Below are 17,337 nucleotides of genomic sequence, written 5' to 3' on the forward strand. Positions count from 1 at the left end.
GGAGTTACTGGCCATAAAATTGGCTCTGGAGGAGTGGAGACATCTACTAGAGGGCGCTGCTCATCCCATCCTAATTTTTACGGACCACAAGAATCTCACCTATCTCCAGACGGCCCAACGGCTGAATCCTCGTCAGGCCAGGTGGTCGCTGTCCTTACCAGGTTCCAGTTTGAGCTCCATTATCTCCCGGCTGACAAGAATGTGAGGGCCGATGCCTTGTCCAGATCTTTCGAGACGAGGACACCATGGAAATTCCACAGAATATTATTGACCTCTCTTGCATTGTCTATGTCAACCTGCAAGTTGGGGACATTCCTCCAGGGAGGACCTTTGTGCGTCTGGTTGACAGAAGGAGAATCCTCCGCTGGGGACACTGCTCTAGATTGGCAGGTCACGCGGGGACCCGTAATACCCAAGACCTGATTGCCCATAATTTCTGGTGGCCCACGCTGCCCAAAGACATTATGGACTTTGTTTCTTCCTGCTTAGTGTGTGCAGCTAACAAGGTCGCTTACTCCAGACCTGCTGGTCTGCTCCCTGGCAGCATATAGCTATTGACTTTGTTACGGACCTGCCTCACTCTGCGGGATGCAGTACTGTCTGGGTGGTGGTGGACCGGTTTTCGAAGATGGCCCACTTCGTTCTGCTGACCGATCTTCCTTCTGCTCCTCAACTGGCCAAACTTTTCATCCAACACAACTTCCGCCTGCACGGCTTGCCGCGGGATATTGTGTCTGATCTGGGGGTTCAGTTCACCTCGAAGTCCTGAAGAGCCCTCTGCGGACTCCTCGGTGTGAAGCTGGACTTTTCCTCAGCCTACCATCCTCAGTCCAATGGTCAGGTCGAGAGGATCAATCAGATCTTGGAGAACTACCTACGCCACTTCATCTCCAAGCAGCATGATGAGTGCAGCTGCTTCCGTGGGCTGAGTTCTCATATAATAATCACACCAGCGAGTCCACAAGGAATACACTGTTCTTCATTGTCTACGGTCAACACCCACGAATTCCCCTCCCGGTGACCAATATGTCCGAGGTACCAGCTGCTGACACGGCCTTTGGGGACTTGTATCTGCTTTTAAAACAGATAGTAATACCACACAAAATAGTTACAATTTCAAATATCCCATATGTCTACTGTATGTTTGCATAGTTTTTTGAACGTCATTTTATTTTTCTACGACGTTACAAGGCTTAGAACTTTCGCAGCAATTTCTCACATTTTCATTAAAATTTCAAAAGGCTATTTTTTCAGGGACCAGTTCAGTTCTGAAGTAGCTTTGAGGGCCTTATTTATTAGAAATAATCACCCAATTTTCAAAACTGTACCTTTCAAAGTATTTAAAACAGCATTCAGAAAGTGTATTAACTCTTTAGGCGTTTCACAAGACTTAAAGTAATGTAGAGGTGAAATTTACAAATTTAGTTTTTTTTGCCAAAATTCATTTGTAATAAAAAAAAATCTGTAGCACAGAAAGTTTTACACAAGAAATGCAAATCAATATTTATTGTCCAGATTCTGCAGTTTTTAGAAATATCCCACATGTGGCCCTAGTGTGCTACTGGACTGAAACACAGGACTCAGAAGCAAAGCAAAGCAAAGGAGCACCTAGTCAATTTTGGCGCCTCCTTTTTATTAGAATATATTTTAGGCACCATGTAAGGTTTGAAGAGGTCTTGTGGTGCCAAAACAGTAAAAAAAAATACCCCATTTTGGAAACTACACCGCTCAAGGATTTTATCCAGGGGTATAGTTAGCATGACCCCAAAGTTTATTTACTAAATTTATTTGAATTGGTCTGTGAAGCTGAAAATATACACTACCGTTCAAAAGTTTAGGGTCACTTAGAAATTTCCTTATTTTTGAAAGAAAAGCACATTTTTTTTCAATGAAGATAACATTAAATTAATCAGAAATACACTCTATACATTGTTAATGTGCTAAATGACTATTTTAGCTGCAAACGTCTGGTTTTTAATGCAATATCTACATAGGTGTATAGAGGCCCATTTCCAGCAACCATCACTCCATTGTTCTAATGGTACATTGTGTTTGCTAACTGTGTTAGAAGGCTAATGGATGATTAGAAAACACTTGAAAACTCTTGTGCAATTATGTTAGCACCGCTGTAAACAGTTTTGCTGTTTAGAGGAGCTATAAAACTGACCTTCCTTTGAGCCGACTGGCTAATAAAAGGAAAAGATTAATATGGGCAAAAGCACACAGACATTGGAAAGAGGATGATTGGAAAAAAGTGTTATGGACAGACGAATCGAAGTTTGAGGTGTTTGGATCACACAGAAGAACATTTGTGAGATGCAGAACAACGGAAAAGATGCTGGAAGAGTGCCTGACGCCATCTGTCAAGCATGGTGGAGGTAATGTGATGGTCTGGGGTTGCTTTGGTGCTGGTAAAGTGGGAGATTTGTACAAGGTAAAAGGGATTTTAAATAAGGAAGGCTATCACTCCATTTTGCAACACCATGCCATACCCTGTGGACAGCGCTTGATTGGAGCAAATTTCATCCTACAACAGGACAATGAGCCAAAGCACACTTCCAAAATATGCAAGAACTATTTAGGGAAGAAGCAGGCAGCTTGTATTCTATCTGTAATGGAGTGGCCAGCGCAGTCACCAGATCTCAACCCCATAGAGCTGTTGTGGGAGCAGCTTAACCGTATGGAAGAAGTGCCCATCAAGCCAATCCAACTTGTGGGAGGGCCTTCTGGAAGCATGGGGTGAAATTTCTCCCGATTACCTCAGCAAATTAACAGCTAGAATGCCAAAGGTCTGCAATGCTGTAATTGCTGCAAATGGAGCATTATTTGACGAATGCAAAGTTTGAAGGATAAAATTATTATTTAAAATAAAAATCATTATTTCTAACCTTGTCAATGTCTTGACTATATTTTCTAGTAATTTTGCAACTCATTTGATAAATAAGAGTTTTCATGGAAAAAACTAAATTGACTGGGTGACCCCAAACTTTTGAACGGTAGTGTAATGTTTTTTATTTTTACAAGAAATAAAGGAGAAAAAACACCCCTACATATGTATAGCAATTTATCCTGTTTATGGCAATACCCCATAAGTGGTAATAAGCTGCTGTTTGGATCCACGGCAGGGCTCAGAAGAGAAGGAGCATCATTTTGATTTTGGAGCGCTGATTTTGCTGGAATAGTTTTCTGTGCCATGTCGCGTTTGTAATTCACTGGAGGGAACAAAACAGTGGAAACCCCCCAAAAGTGACCCTATTTTGGAATCTACACCCCTCAAGGATTTTGTTTTAGGGGTATAGTTAGCATTTTGACCCCACAGTTGTTTTGAATTCATTGGAATTAGTCTGTGAACATGAAAATCTACTTTTTTTGTGGTTTAAAAAAATTTAGAAATATTTTATTTTTACAAGGAATAAATGAGAAAAAGCTACCCAACATTTATAAAGCAATTTCTCCCAATTACGGCAATATGCCATATGAGGTAATAAACTACTGTTTGGACATACGGCAGAGCTCATAACTGAAGGCGCACTATTAGGCTTTTGGAGCTCAAATTTAGCTGAAATGGTTTGCCGAGGCCATGTCGCATTTGCAAAGCCATGAGAGACCAAAACAGAAACCCCCTAAGTTGACCCCATTTAAAGGGAATGTGTCGCAAATGAAACCTTTTTTTTTAAGTGTCTTTACTTATTTCTATTATATTTTTTAAGTTTTTTGCTGTATTTTTTTTTTCCCCGTATGGTGGAAACTATTAAAAATTAAATAATAATTTGACATGTTTTCCAATGTTGGCCACCAGGGGGAGCACTTCCCAGAATTACAGCAAGGTGAATAAGGCAAAACAACCTGACTCACAGCTGCTGTAAATGTGGGAGGGAACCTCAACCCCCCTCTCACAAGCCAGGTAAAGGTGTCTTCAAATTGCTAAGCAGTGTCCGGCAGCGATATTGGGTGTGATTCTGCAGCTGGAAGAAGTTCTAGGACACACCAAAAGGCTAAGTGTTTGTTCACACGCTTACTAAACAAAGGGAAAACCGCTCCTGATTTTCAGCCATTTTTTAATCAAACTCGCGTTTTTTGACGGCCGTTTTTGGAGCTGTTTTTCTATAAAGTCAGTGAAAAACGGCTCCAAAAAAGTCCCAAGAAGTGATGTGCACTTCATTTTGCCCGGGCGTCTTTTTACGTGCCGTTTTTGGAAAACTAGCACGTAAAAAACGCACTGTCGGAATAGAACGCCGTATTTCCCATTGAAACCAATGGGGAGATGCTTGTAGGCGTTCTGCTTCCGATTTTTCAGCTGAAAACATTGTGTGCGAACATACCCTTAGGGTATGTGCACACGCTAACTGCATTTACGTCTGAAATGACGGAGCTGTTTTCAGGAGAAAACAGCTCCGTCATTTCAGACGTAATTGCCCGTACTCGCGTTTTGCGAGGCGTCAATTACGGCCGTAATTTGGAGCTGTTCTTCACTGAATTCAATGTAAAACAGCTCAAATTACGTCCCAAGAAGTGTCCTGCACTTCTTTGCCGAGGCTGTTATTTTACGCGCCGTCTTTTGACAGCGACGCGTAAAATGACAGGTCGTCGGCACAGTATGTCGGCAAACCCATTGAAATTAATGGGCAGATGTTTGCCGACGTATTGGAGCTGTCTTTTCAGGCGCAAATCGAGGCGTAATACGCCTCGTTTACGCCTGAAAATAGGTCGTGTGAACCCAGCCTTAGAATGATGAAAGTGAAGTGAATGACTTTTCAGTTGACCGGTTCACACGCCGTGTATTTGACATGTTTTTTTTTTGCACTTTTTACGTGCAAAAAAACCCCATAAAAAACGCTTGATTACACATGATTTTGCGTGTTTGGGGGATTTGTGTGTGTGTGTGTGGGGGGGGGGGTGCTCGCCAATGATTCTTCAAAACAGCTGATAAGCGGCTATGAAGTATCAGCGGCGCCCGTGCACACTCCGCTCTGCCACACACACACACACACGGGAAAAGTCTTAAAGGGGTCGTCCAGGAAAACATGGTGCTGCAACTGTCCTCAGGTCGTGTGTGGTATTACAGCTCTGTCCTATTCACTTCAATGGAGGTGAACTGCAATACCAGACAAAACCTGAGGACAGGTGCGGGGCTGTGTCTCCAATCCGGACACCCCTTCTGTCCTGAGATGACCCGACGGGGGAGGCGGGTGTCAGAGCCACCCACCGCCATCACCGCAGACAGAACCACAACTACGGCATGAGGGCAGGGCTTGTCCTGAGTGCACTGTCTCTTGTTATGGTCAGAGTGATAGTCACATGAACCCCGTCTGATGAACCGGTAACCTAGGTCCGGTCATATGACAGAGGGGGTCACCAAAAACCCTGTGCGCCCTCAGCCCGTCCATCCAGCCCTTTCCTGGTTATATCTGCGTCTGGGAAAGCTGGGTGACCACCATTACCCCTCATACTGGAGTGTTTAGGGATGTGACTAATGAACCTCTCACACTCCAGTGGGAGGGGTAATGGTGGTCACCCAGCTTTCCCAGACCCCTGAACTGTAAATTTCTCTAGTTGTGCTGAGATTGTTTGGGGATGTGACTAATGAACCTCTCAGTCTCAGCACAACTAGAGAGATTTATCATGCAGGGGTCTGGGAAAGCTGGGTGACCACCATTACCCCTCCTAGTGGAGTGTGTTTGGGGATGTGACTAATGAATCTCTCACTCCAGTAGGAGGGGTAATGGTGGTCACCTAGCTTTCCCAGACCCCTGAACGATAAATCTCTCTAGTTGTGCTGAGACTGTTTGGGGATGTGACTAATGAACCTCTCAGTCTCAGCACAACTAGAGAGATTTATCATTCAGGGGTCTGGGAAAGCTGGGTGACCACCATTACTCCTCCTAGTGGAGTGTGTTTGGGGATGTGACTAATGAACCTCTCACACTCCAGTAGGAGGGGTAATTGTGGTCACCCAGCTTTCCCAGACCCCTGAACGATAAATCTCTCTAATTGTGCTGAGACTGAGAGGTTCATTAGGCACATCCCAAACAGTCTCAGCACAACTAGAGAGATTTACCGTTCAGGGCTTTCCCAGTACAGTTTCATCGTGTGTCCTTCACACAAGGGAGGGAGGGGGGGCGTCGGGGGGTGGGCGTCGGGTGTGGGGGCCCGTCGGGGGTCACAAGAGCGGGGGTCTGTGAGGTAGAGAGCGGGACATGCAGAGACACACATCTTACCTGCAGTGCAGCTGGTCTTCAAGATGGTGCCTGCTCTCTCCCTGCAAACAGCTGCTCTGCTCTGTGTGACTCTGACCTGCTTCTGCGCAGGACAGAGCCATAGAGCAAAGTCAATGGACCGGCTCCCATTCATTGACTCCTATACACTGTAGCTGTCGTATTACATCTCTGTATGTGTCGTTAATCGACACATACAGAGATGAAAAACAAAATGGCAGCCCCCATAGTAAAGTAAAAGTTAGAAAAAAGAAAAAAGTAAAAAACAAACACACACATAAATAAAAGATTTTATAATAAAACACTAAATGCAAATTGATATCAATTTATTTTTTTTCATGACACCTTTCCTTTAAGGAATCTATCTGGGGGTATAGTGAGAATTTAAACTCCACAGGTCTTTTGCAGAATTTATTAGAATGAGGCCGTGAAAAAGAATATCAACATTATTTCCACTAAAATTTTGAATCTTTTCAGTTTCACAAAGGATAAAGGAGGAAAAAGCACCCCAATATTTATAAAGCAATTTCTCCCGAGTATGGTAATACCCCATATGTGGTCATAAATATTTTTTTTTAGAAATTAATTAACCCTTTCCATACTAATCCATTATTTGCTTTTCCTTTTACATTTTTCCCTCCCCGCTTTCCAAGAGCCATTGTAAAGGATCTGCCAGGCACAGCTTCTGTGTCTACGCCCATAGGTAATCAGTCTGCACCTGTGTCTATGTCTGTGAGACTGACTCCATCTTCTACCAATCAGGATGGCAGGCTTAGGAGTGAGAGTGCCTATCACAGCCTGGCCAGACGGAGCTAGCTTCCGCCCTCTGTCTATTTATACCTGCCTTTCCTGTTCCTCCTTGCTTGTGATTCTTCTCGTTTGGTTTCCTGGCCCTGCTGCAGCTTCTTGAACTATTTGACCCTGCTTCATATTGACCCCGGCTTACTGACTACTCTCCTGCTCTGCATTTGGTACTTTGTACACTCCTGGTTTGACTCGGCTTGTTCACTACTCTCCTGCTCCTCGTTTGGTACCTCGTACACTCCTGGTTTGACTCGGCTCGTTCACCACTCTTGTTGCTCACAGTGTTGCCGTGGGCAACTGCCCCATTTCCCTCAGCTTCTGTGTACCCTTGTCTGTTTGTCTGTCGTGCACTTATTGAGCGTAGGGACCGTCGCCCAGTTGTACCCCGTCGCCTAGGGTGGGTCGTTGCAAGTAGGCAGGGACTGAGTGGCGGGTAGATTAGGGCTCACTTGTCTGTTTCCCTACCCCCGTCGTTACAGCCATATCTTTTTTATTTTTTCATCAATAGAGTGGTGTGAGGGCCTATTTCTTGTGAGAGGAGTTGTAGTTTCTATCGACACCATTTAAAAGTACCATTTAATGTACTAGGAAACTGAAAATAAAATTCTTTGCAGGCTGAAATTGGAAAAAACCTCCATTGTTTTTTGGGTTTAGTTTTTAAGGCTTTCCCTGTGCAGTAAAAACGACAACTTAATTTTTACAGCGACTCAATGCGATTCTGGTGATACCAAATTTATATCGTTTTTTTTTAAATATTTTACTACTTTTACAGAGTAAAAACTATGTGTTAAAAAAAAAAAATGTTTTGTTTCACCATATTCTGAGAGGCATATCTTCTTTAATTTGTTGGTCGCTTGAGAGGTGTGAGAGCTTATTTTTTGTGGGACAAGCTGTAGTTTTTATTGGTACCAATTTGAAAAAAATTCTAAAGTGACCAAAAAACGGTGATTTTGGCATTTTAAATTCTTTGTTTTTTACAGCGTTTAGCGTTAAATAATTTAAAATTGTAATAGTTCTGACTTTTACGGATGCAGTGATAGCAATTTTGTGTATTTCTGTTATTTTTTACATTACTTTAGAAAAAAAATGGGAAAAGTTTTTTTTTCTTACTTTAAATATATATATATTTTCACTATTAGCTTTATTTCACTTTTATTTTACACATTTAATTAGTCCCCCTAGGGGACTTAAACCAGCGATCATTAGATCGTTGGTACAATACACTGCAACACTAATGTATTGCAGTATATTGTAATTTTTACAGGCTCCTGTAACAGCGTAATCGCTGTTCCTGTTTGTTAGTTCCGGGTGTCAGCTGTATATTACAGCGTAATAGCATGGGCGCGTGGGCGTGGGCTCAGCGTGTGAGCCAGCTCCATACATCACCCCGCGCACCACGACATGATATTGTGGTGCACAAAGGGGTTAATGCGCAGCGGATGGTGCAGAGTGAATTTTCCACTGATATGCCATTTTAATGCACAATATGTTGTGCCCAGTTTGTGCCACTGAAGACAAATACCTTATAAAATGTTAATCGGGTTCTCCCGGGTATGGCGATGCTTCATCTGTGGACGTAAACTGCTGTTTGGCCACGCTGTAGGGCTCAGAAGGGAGGGAGCGCCACATGGCTTTTGGAGTGCTGATTTTGCTTGGAGGCTGTTCTGTTTGGAGTTTTAATAATATTTCAGTTTATAATGTGGGGACATATGTAAACTGGGCAGAGTACATCAGGGTATAATAAGAGGGTATAATAATGGGGTAAATAAATAATAATCCACAGTTGTGCGGCAAATGTCACACTGATAAATGGAATCCGCTGATATCTGCTTTTGGAACACTGCACATTTTGCGCTGCCATATTCTGAGACATAACTTTTTTATTTTTTCTCCAACGGAGCTGTGTAAGGGCTATTTCTTGCAGGACAATCTGTAGTTTTCATTGGTACCATTTTGGGGTACATGTCATTTTTTTTATCACTTTTTATTCCATTTTTTGGCAAACAAGGTGACAAAAAAACATAAATTCTGAAGTTTTCCTATTCCTTTTTTTACGGCGTTCACCCTGGGCTATAAACTAAAATTTTACTTTATTCTGTGGGTCAATATGATTACGGCGATGCCATATGTATATAGCTTTTTTATGTTTTGACGTGTTTGCGCAATAAAATCACTTTTTTATAAAATTATTTGTGTCACCATATTCTGAGAGCCATAACTTTTTTATTTTTCAGTCGAAAAAGTTGTGTAAGGACTTGTTTTTTGCGGGACGGGTAGTAGTTTTTACTGGTTTTTGGTCACTTCTGATTCTATATTTTGGGAGGGTTGGTTACCAAAATATACGGATTCTGGCACTGTCCCCAGAAAAATAATCTTATCGTTTTATAGTTTGGGTCGTTACGAACGCGGTGATACCAAACATGTATACTTTTTTTAATGTGTTGATTTTTTTTCCTATAATACAATATTGGGAAAAAAAAGCAGTTTTGGCTTTTGTAACGTATAACTTTTATTTTTACACTTTAAAAAAAAAAATTTATAAACTTTTTTTGTCCCACTAGGGGACTTGAAGATTTGCAGCTCTGATCACTGCTAGAATACATTACACTACCTATGTAGTCCATAATGTATTCAAAATGTTATTGTGACGTGACAGTCACTCTGACAGGAAGCCCATGAGGACCAACCGGAGGCTGGTCTCCATAAGCTTCCATACATGGCAGCCCGAAGGCCATTGTCTGGCCTCCGGTTGCCATGACAACCATCAACAGCCCCCGCGATTGCATGTGGGGGCTGCTGATCTGCTCTAAACCCCTTAAATGCGGCAATCGCAATCGACCGCCGCATCTAAGGAGTTAATTGCCGAACTCTGCAGTGATAGGCCGCTGATCGGAAACAGGGAGAGCAGGGCAGAAGCCCGGTACAGTTAACCGCCGCTGCGTGTAGAAACACGCGGCGGTTATTTGTTAAATTGCGGACGTAACTGCACGCCCAGGTGCGCAAATTAACTGCTCCCCTGGACGTGCATTTACGCCAAGGTGCGTCAAGGGGTTAAAGAAGAATAAGCAGATAAATCACTTTCTTTAGTAAGAATAGGAGCTTCTTCATGTTTCTGTACAGTAGACAGAGTATACCAGAAAAATAACATGGAGCCACCCTTATCTGGTGACCAAAGGAGCAGTTAATCCTGGCACAGGTAGATTACCATGGTTTTAAAGTTACAATGTTCCAGGAGAAACCATTTAATGTTGAAAATATTGTACTCTAAGGCCATAGTAAGTTTTAGGGGCCACTGTATAGACAAATCGTAATGATGAATGAATAAGAGGGCTCACAGACCATTGAATAGTACATAAACCTTTAGGGTGGTGCATCTTCGTCCTCTTACTGCAGTTATTCAGAGAATCAATCACTGGACTGGCTAGGGTCACCTAAGTCCTGGGTACAGCTGAGTACCTTGACCCTAACCAAAAGTTGTGGGAAAGTGGCTTGCTATAGGTGAATTGTGGTGTTTGGTTGATTTTTCCCTGGGTATCACAGAAACCCGATCATTATATAATTGAATATACAACAACAGACTATAAATTACAATCTTAGGGTCAGTTCACACAGGGGTTTTTCGCGCTTCTTTTGATGTTGAAATTAGCGCCAAAAAACAGCCAAAATCACCCGACGTTGATTTCTATGGGAGGCAGAAGCGATTTTTTTTCCCCTGGGTAACTTTTGGCCGCTCGTGGGAAAGAAAAGCTGCATGCCCTTTCTTGCCGCGGTTTCCGCCTCTGACTTCAATCAATGGGAGGCAGAGAGAAACCGCCACAAAAATATATTTTTTAATTCTTTACTATTTATTTCACTATTGTATTTCTTGATCTATGTAATTACTGTTTTTATTTTCTCAGAACAGTAATAATTGTTACTTAGAATGCCTGGGTTTCTTATTCCAGCGTTTCGTAAATCTGCAAGTTCCTCATTTGTTTTTTAAACACTTTTCTTAACATAAAAATTCTAACAAGAAAAGTACATGTATTTCTAAATTGTATTTACATACTATTTGCATTAAGGTTAACTTGGTAAATATTCTGCAATACAAGTATATAATGAATAAGGGCTAGTAGGCTTAAAAATTAAAAAATATGCCAGAACAAAATAACTACTTCAATGAACAGGAATGTAACTGAAACACTTTGGTATGATATTACCTAATAATGGATGACAAAAAAATATTTATTAACATAACTCAATTAAGGAGAGGTCATTAAATGAATTGAAATGTTTGGTTAGATAACACTGACATTTTAAAACCGTAATAGACCTGTCATGTGTCAATTCAAAATAAGTGAGGTCTGTATTAGCTATAATTCACATCCTTGTTAAGTTGAGGGTTATAACTATACAATATAATACATTGTAAATTCCACATAAGTACTTTGTACACAATTAATTATTCCTTTGTTTTATGTAAATGTTGGGTGCATTAAAATTTTAAATGTGAAACGTAAAATAAGAAGGTAGTATTTATGTAACATTTTGTAATTTATATAGTCTATTTTAAATGAAGATTAGCTGTCAAATCCCTGCATTTATATACTGTAACATGAATTACTTTTGTTTACTGCTTGTTCTCTAGAAGGAGCTTAAAGCTCTAATAACTTCCATTTTCAAACACCACCATGGACAGGTCCCTGCACATATGATCTACATCTAACAGAGAATACGATTTGCGGAAATTAATTAAAAAATAGAAAAATTTAAGAAATTTTGTAAATTAAAATTTTTAACTGCAATATGTCACATACAGTGAAGGAAATAAGTATTTGATCCCTTGCTGATTTTGTAAGTTTGCCCACTGTCAAAGTCATGAACAGTCTAGAATTTTTAGGCTAGGTTAATTTTACCAGTGAGAGATAGATTATCTAAAAAAACAAAACAGAAAATCACATAGTCAAAATTATATATATTTATTTGCATTGTGCACAGAAGCTGCAGCTTCTTGATCTATTTGACCCTGCTTCATATTGACCCTGGCTTACTGACTACTCTCCTGCTCTGCGTTTGGTACCTCGTACACTCCTGGTTTGACTCGGCTTGTTCACTACTCTCCTGCTCTGCGTTTGGTACCTCGTACACTCCTGGTTTGACTCGGCTCGTTCACCACTCTTGTTGCTCTCGGTGTTGCCGTGGGCAACTGCCCCTTTTCCCTTGCTTCTGTGTACCCTTGTCTGTTTGTCTGTCGTGCACTTATTGAGCATAGGGACTGTCGCCCAGTTGTACCCCGTCGCCTAGGGCGGGTCGTTGCAAGTAGGCAGGGACTGAGTGGCGGGTAGATTAGGGCTCACTTGTCTGTTTACTTACCCCCGTCATTACATAATCACAAGCCCTATACCTAGTCTACCCTGGTCCCTCAAACTACTATGGACCCCCTTGAGACCCTGGCTCAGCAAATGCAGGGTCTCTCCTTACAGGTCCAGGCCCTGGCTCAGAGGGTCAACCAGCCTGATGCTACCATGGTAGTGCCCCTCACCTCACCTCTTGAACCCCACCTCAAGTTGCCTGACCGGTTCTCAGGGGACCGGAAGACTTTTCTCTCCTTTCGGGAGAGTTGTAAGCTCTATTTTCGCTTAAAGCCCCACTCCTCAGGTTCTGAGAGCCAGCGGGTGGGTATAATTATGTCCCGGCTCCAGGAAGGGCCCCAAGAATGGGCCTTCTCCTTGGCTCCTGATGCCCCTGAACTTTCCTCCGTTGATCTTTTCTTTTCCGCTCTCGGACTCATTTATGATGAGACTGACAGGACTGCCTTTGCCGAGAGTCAGCTGGTGACCTTATGTCAGGGTAAGAGACCTGTTGAGGAGTATTGCTCTGACTTTAGGAAGTGGTGCGTAGCTTCTCGGTGGAATGACCCTGCCTTAAGGTGTCAGTTTAGGTTGGGTCTGTTGAACGCCCTGAAAGACCTGCTAGTTAGCTATCCCTCTTCTGACTCCCTAGACCAGGTTATGGCTTTAGCGGTACGACTTGACCAACGTCTCAGGGAACGACAACGTGAAAGTTTTTGTGTTTTCTTCTCTGACTCCCCCATGATGCCTCCCGAGGTTCCGTTGCTTCGTTCTTCCACGGAAGACTCGGAGGTACCTATGCAACTCGGAGCCTCCGTGTCCCCCCAACAACGTAGAGAGTTCCACAGGAAGAATGGTCTCTGCTTCTATTGTGGGGATGACAAGCATCAAGTGAACACCTGTCCTAGGCGTAAGAATAAGCAGCCGGAAAACTTCTGCGCCTAAGTGATCATCGGGGAGGTCACTTGGGCGCACAGGTATTTCCCGTAAATATGAAACGTAATAAAATCTTGCTTCCCTTTCAGGTCTCTTTTGGTGGTAGGTCTGCTACCGACAGTGCCTTCGTGGATTCAGGGTCGTCTGCTAATATCATGTCTGTGGAATTTGCTATGTCTCTAGCTATGCCTTTGATTGATTTGCCTAAACCTGTCCCGGTAGTGGGTATCGACTCCACTCCTCTTGCTAATGGTTATTTTACACAGCATACCCCTGTTGTTTAACTCCTTGTTAGCTCCATGCATTTGGAGCAGTGCTTGATGCAGGGATTATCGTCCGATTTGGTTTTAGGCCTTCCCTTGTTGCAGTTGCATAATCCCACGTTTGACTGGAATACTGGGGATCTTACCAAATGGGGTAATGAATGCTTGGCGTCATGTTTTTCTATTAATTCTATTTCTCCCCCTGAGGAGGTGAACACGCTACCTGAGTTTGTTCAGGACTTCGCTGATGTTTTCTCTAAGGAGGCCTCCTAAGTGTTACCTCCTCATAGAGAATACGATTGCGCTATCGATTTGGTACCAGGAGCTAAGCTCCTTAAGGGTAGGATATTTAATCTCTCTTGTCCCGAACGTGAAGCCATGAGAGAGTATATCCAGGAATGCCTGGCCAAGGGTTACATTCGCCCCTCTACTTCTCCGGTAGGTGCTGGCTTCTTCTTCGTAGGGAAGAAGGATGGTGGTCTTAGGCCATGCATTGACTACCGTAACTTGAATAAGGTCACTGTAAGGAACCAGTATCCCCTTCCTTTGATTCCTGATCTCTTTAATCAGGTTCAGGGGGCCCAATGGTTCTCCAAGTTTGATCTACGGGGGGCGTATAACCTTATCCGCATCAAAGAGGGGGATGAGTGGAAGACTGCGTTTAACACGCCCGAAGGTCATTTCGAATACCTCGTCATGCCCTTTGGGTTGTGTAATGCTCCCGCGGTCTTCCAGAATTTCATAAATTAGATTTTAAGAGATTACCTGGGGGTATTTCTTGTAGTGTACCTTGATGACATACTTGTGTTTTCCAAGGACTGGTCCTCCCACATTGAGCATGTCAGGAAGGTGCTCCAGGTCCGTCGGGAAAACAAACTGTTTGCGAAGACCGAAAAATGTGTGTTTGGGGTGCCGGAGATACTATTTTTGGGTCATATCCTCACTCCTCATGAATTCCGCATGGACCCCGCCAAGGTCCAGGCTGTGGCGGAATGGGTCCAACCTGCCTCCCTGAAGGCGTTACAGTGCTTCTTGGGGTTCGCTAATTATTACAGGAGATTTATTGCTAACTTCTCGGTCATCGCTAAGCCTCTTACGGATCTCACTCGCAAGTGTGCTGATCTCCTCCGCTGGCCTCCTGAGGCTGTCCAGGCTTTTGAGGTCCTTAAGAAGTGCTTTATCTCGGCCCCGGTGTTGGTTCAGCCCAACCAAATGGAGCCATTTATCGTCGAGGTTGACGCGTCCGAGGTGGGAGTGGGGGCTGTCTTGTCCCAGGGTACCAGGTCCCTCACCCATCTCCGTCCCTGTGCCTACTTCTCCAGGAAGTTTTCACCCACTGAGAGTAACTATGATATTGGCAACCGCAAACTCTTAGCCATTAAATGGGCATTTGAAGAGTGGCGCCACTTCCAGGAGGGGGCTAGGCACCAGGTAACGGTCCTTACCAACCACAAGAATCTGGTTTTCCTAGAATCTGTCCGGAGGCTAAACCCGAGACAAGCTCGATGGGCGTTATTTTTTACCAGATTCAACTTTTTGGTTACCTATAGGGCTTGGTCTAAAAATATTTAGGCTGATGCACTGTCGCGTAGCTTCATGGCCAGCCCTCCTTTGGAGGAAGATCCTGCTTGTATTTTGCCTCCAGGTATAATCATTTCCTCTATTGATTCTGATTTAGTTTCTGAAATTGCTGCTGATCATGGTTTAGCTCCCGGGAACCTTCCTGAGAACAAGCTGTTTGTTCCCCTGCAATTCCGGCTAAGGGTACTTAGGGAAAATCATGACTCCGCTCTATCTGGTCATCCAGGCATCCTGGGTACCAAGCACCTCATTGCCAGAAACTATTGGTGGCCTGGGTTGCCTAAAGACGTTAAGGCCTACGTCGCCGCTTGTGAGGTTTGTGCTAGGTCCAAGACTCCCAGGTCCCGACCAGCGGGCTTACTACGTTCTTTGCCCATTCCTCAGAGACCTTGGACCCATATCTCCATGGATTTTATCACCGATTTGCCTCCATCTCAAGGCAAGTCGGTGGTGTGGGTTGTAGTAGACCGCTTCAGTAAGATGTGCCACTTTGTGCCCCTCAAAAAACTACCCAATGCTAAGACGTTAGCTACCTTGATTGTCAAACATATCCTGCGTCTCCATGGGGTCCCTGTCAATATTGTTTCTGACAGAGGGGTACAATTTGTTTCCCTGTTTTGGAGAGCCTTCTGTAAAAAGTTGGAGATTGATCTGTCCTTCTCCTCTGCCTTCCATCCTGAAACTAATGGCCAAACTGAGAGGACTAATCAGTCTCTAGAACAATATTTAAGGTGTTTTATCTCTGACTGTCAATATGATTGGGTCTCATTCATCCCCCTCGCCGAATTTTCCCTTAATAACCGGGTCAGTAACTCGTCAGGGGTCTCCCCCTCTTTCTGTAATTTTGTGTTTAATCCACGGTTCTCCTCCGTTTCACCCGGTAGTTCCAACAATCCCGAGGTAGAGGTCGTTCATCGGGAACTGTGCACAGTCTCGGCCCAGGTTCAGAAGAACCTAGAGGCGTCCCAGAGCATACAAAAAACTCAGGCAGATAGAAGATGTTCTGCTAACCACCTGGTTTATGGTCGGGGATCTGATGTGGCTATCGTCAAAGAACTTGCGCCTTAAAGTCCCGTCCAAGAAGTTTGCTCCCCGGTTTATAGGGCCGTACAAGGTCATTGAAGTCCTCAATCCTGTCTCCTTCCGACTGGAGTTGCCCCCATCTTTTCGAGTACACGACGTGTTTCATGCCTCCCTCCTTAAACGCTGCTCCCCGTCCTTGGCTCCCTCGAGGAAACCTCCTGTCCCCGTTCTCACCCCTGAGGGGGTAGAATTCGAGGTGGCCAAGATTGTGGACAGCAAGATTGTCCAAGGCTCCCTCCAGTACCTGGTCCATTGGAGAGGATACGGGCCTGAGGAGAGGACTTGGGTACCCGCCCGGGATGTTCACGCTGGGGTATTGGTCAGGAGGTTCCACCTTCGTTTCCCCAATAAACCAGGTCCATCTAGAAAGGGTCCGGTGGCCCCTCATAAAAGGCGGGGTACTGTTAAGAATCTGCCAGGCACAGCTTCTGTATGCACGCCCATAGGTAATCAGTCTGCACCTGCTTCTATGTCTGGGAGACTGACTCCATCTTCCACCACTCAGGATGGCAGGCTTAGGAGTGGGAGAGCCTATCATAGCCTGGCCAGACGGAGCTAGCTCCCGCCCTCTGTCTATTTATACCTGCCTTTCCTGTTCCTCCTTGCTTGTGATTCTTCTCATTTGGTTTCCTGGCCCTGCTGCAGCTTCTTGATCTATTTGACCCTGCTTCATATTGAACCTGGCTTACTGACTACTCTCCTGCTCTGCGTTTGGTACCTCGTACACTCCTGGTTTGACTCGGCTTGTTCACTACTCTCCTGCTCTGCGTTTGGTACCTCGTATACTCCTGGTTTGACTCGGCTCGTTCACCACTCTTGTTGCTCTCGGTGTTGCCGTGGGCAACTGCCCCTTTTCCCTTGCTTCTGTGTACCTTTGTCTGTTTGTCTGTCGTGCATTTATTGAGCGTAGGGACTGTCGCCCAGTTGTACCCCGTCGCCTAGGGCGGGTTGTTGCAACTAGGCAGGGACTGAGTGGCGGGTAGATTAGGGCTCACTTGTCTGTTTCCTTACCCCCGTCATTACACCAGGTCTTATAGAAAATGGAAGACTACTTGAGTCCCTACCATGACCATCGTACTTGTTGAACTGTGGTTGAGAACACTCTGGTACAACCTTTTATCTATT

The sequence above is a fragment of the Rhinoderma darwinii genome, chromosome 1, assembly GCF_050947455.1.
Source record: "Rhinoderma darwinii isolate aRhiDar2 chromosome 1, aRhiDar2.hap1, whole genome shotgun sequence".
NCBI classification, from domain to species: domain Eukaryota; kingdom Metazoa; phylum Chordata; class Amphibia; order Anura; family Rhinodermatidae; genus Rhinoderma; species Rhinoderma darwinii.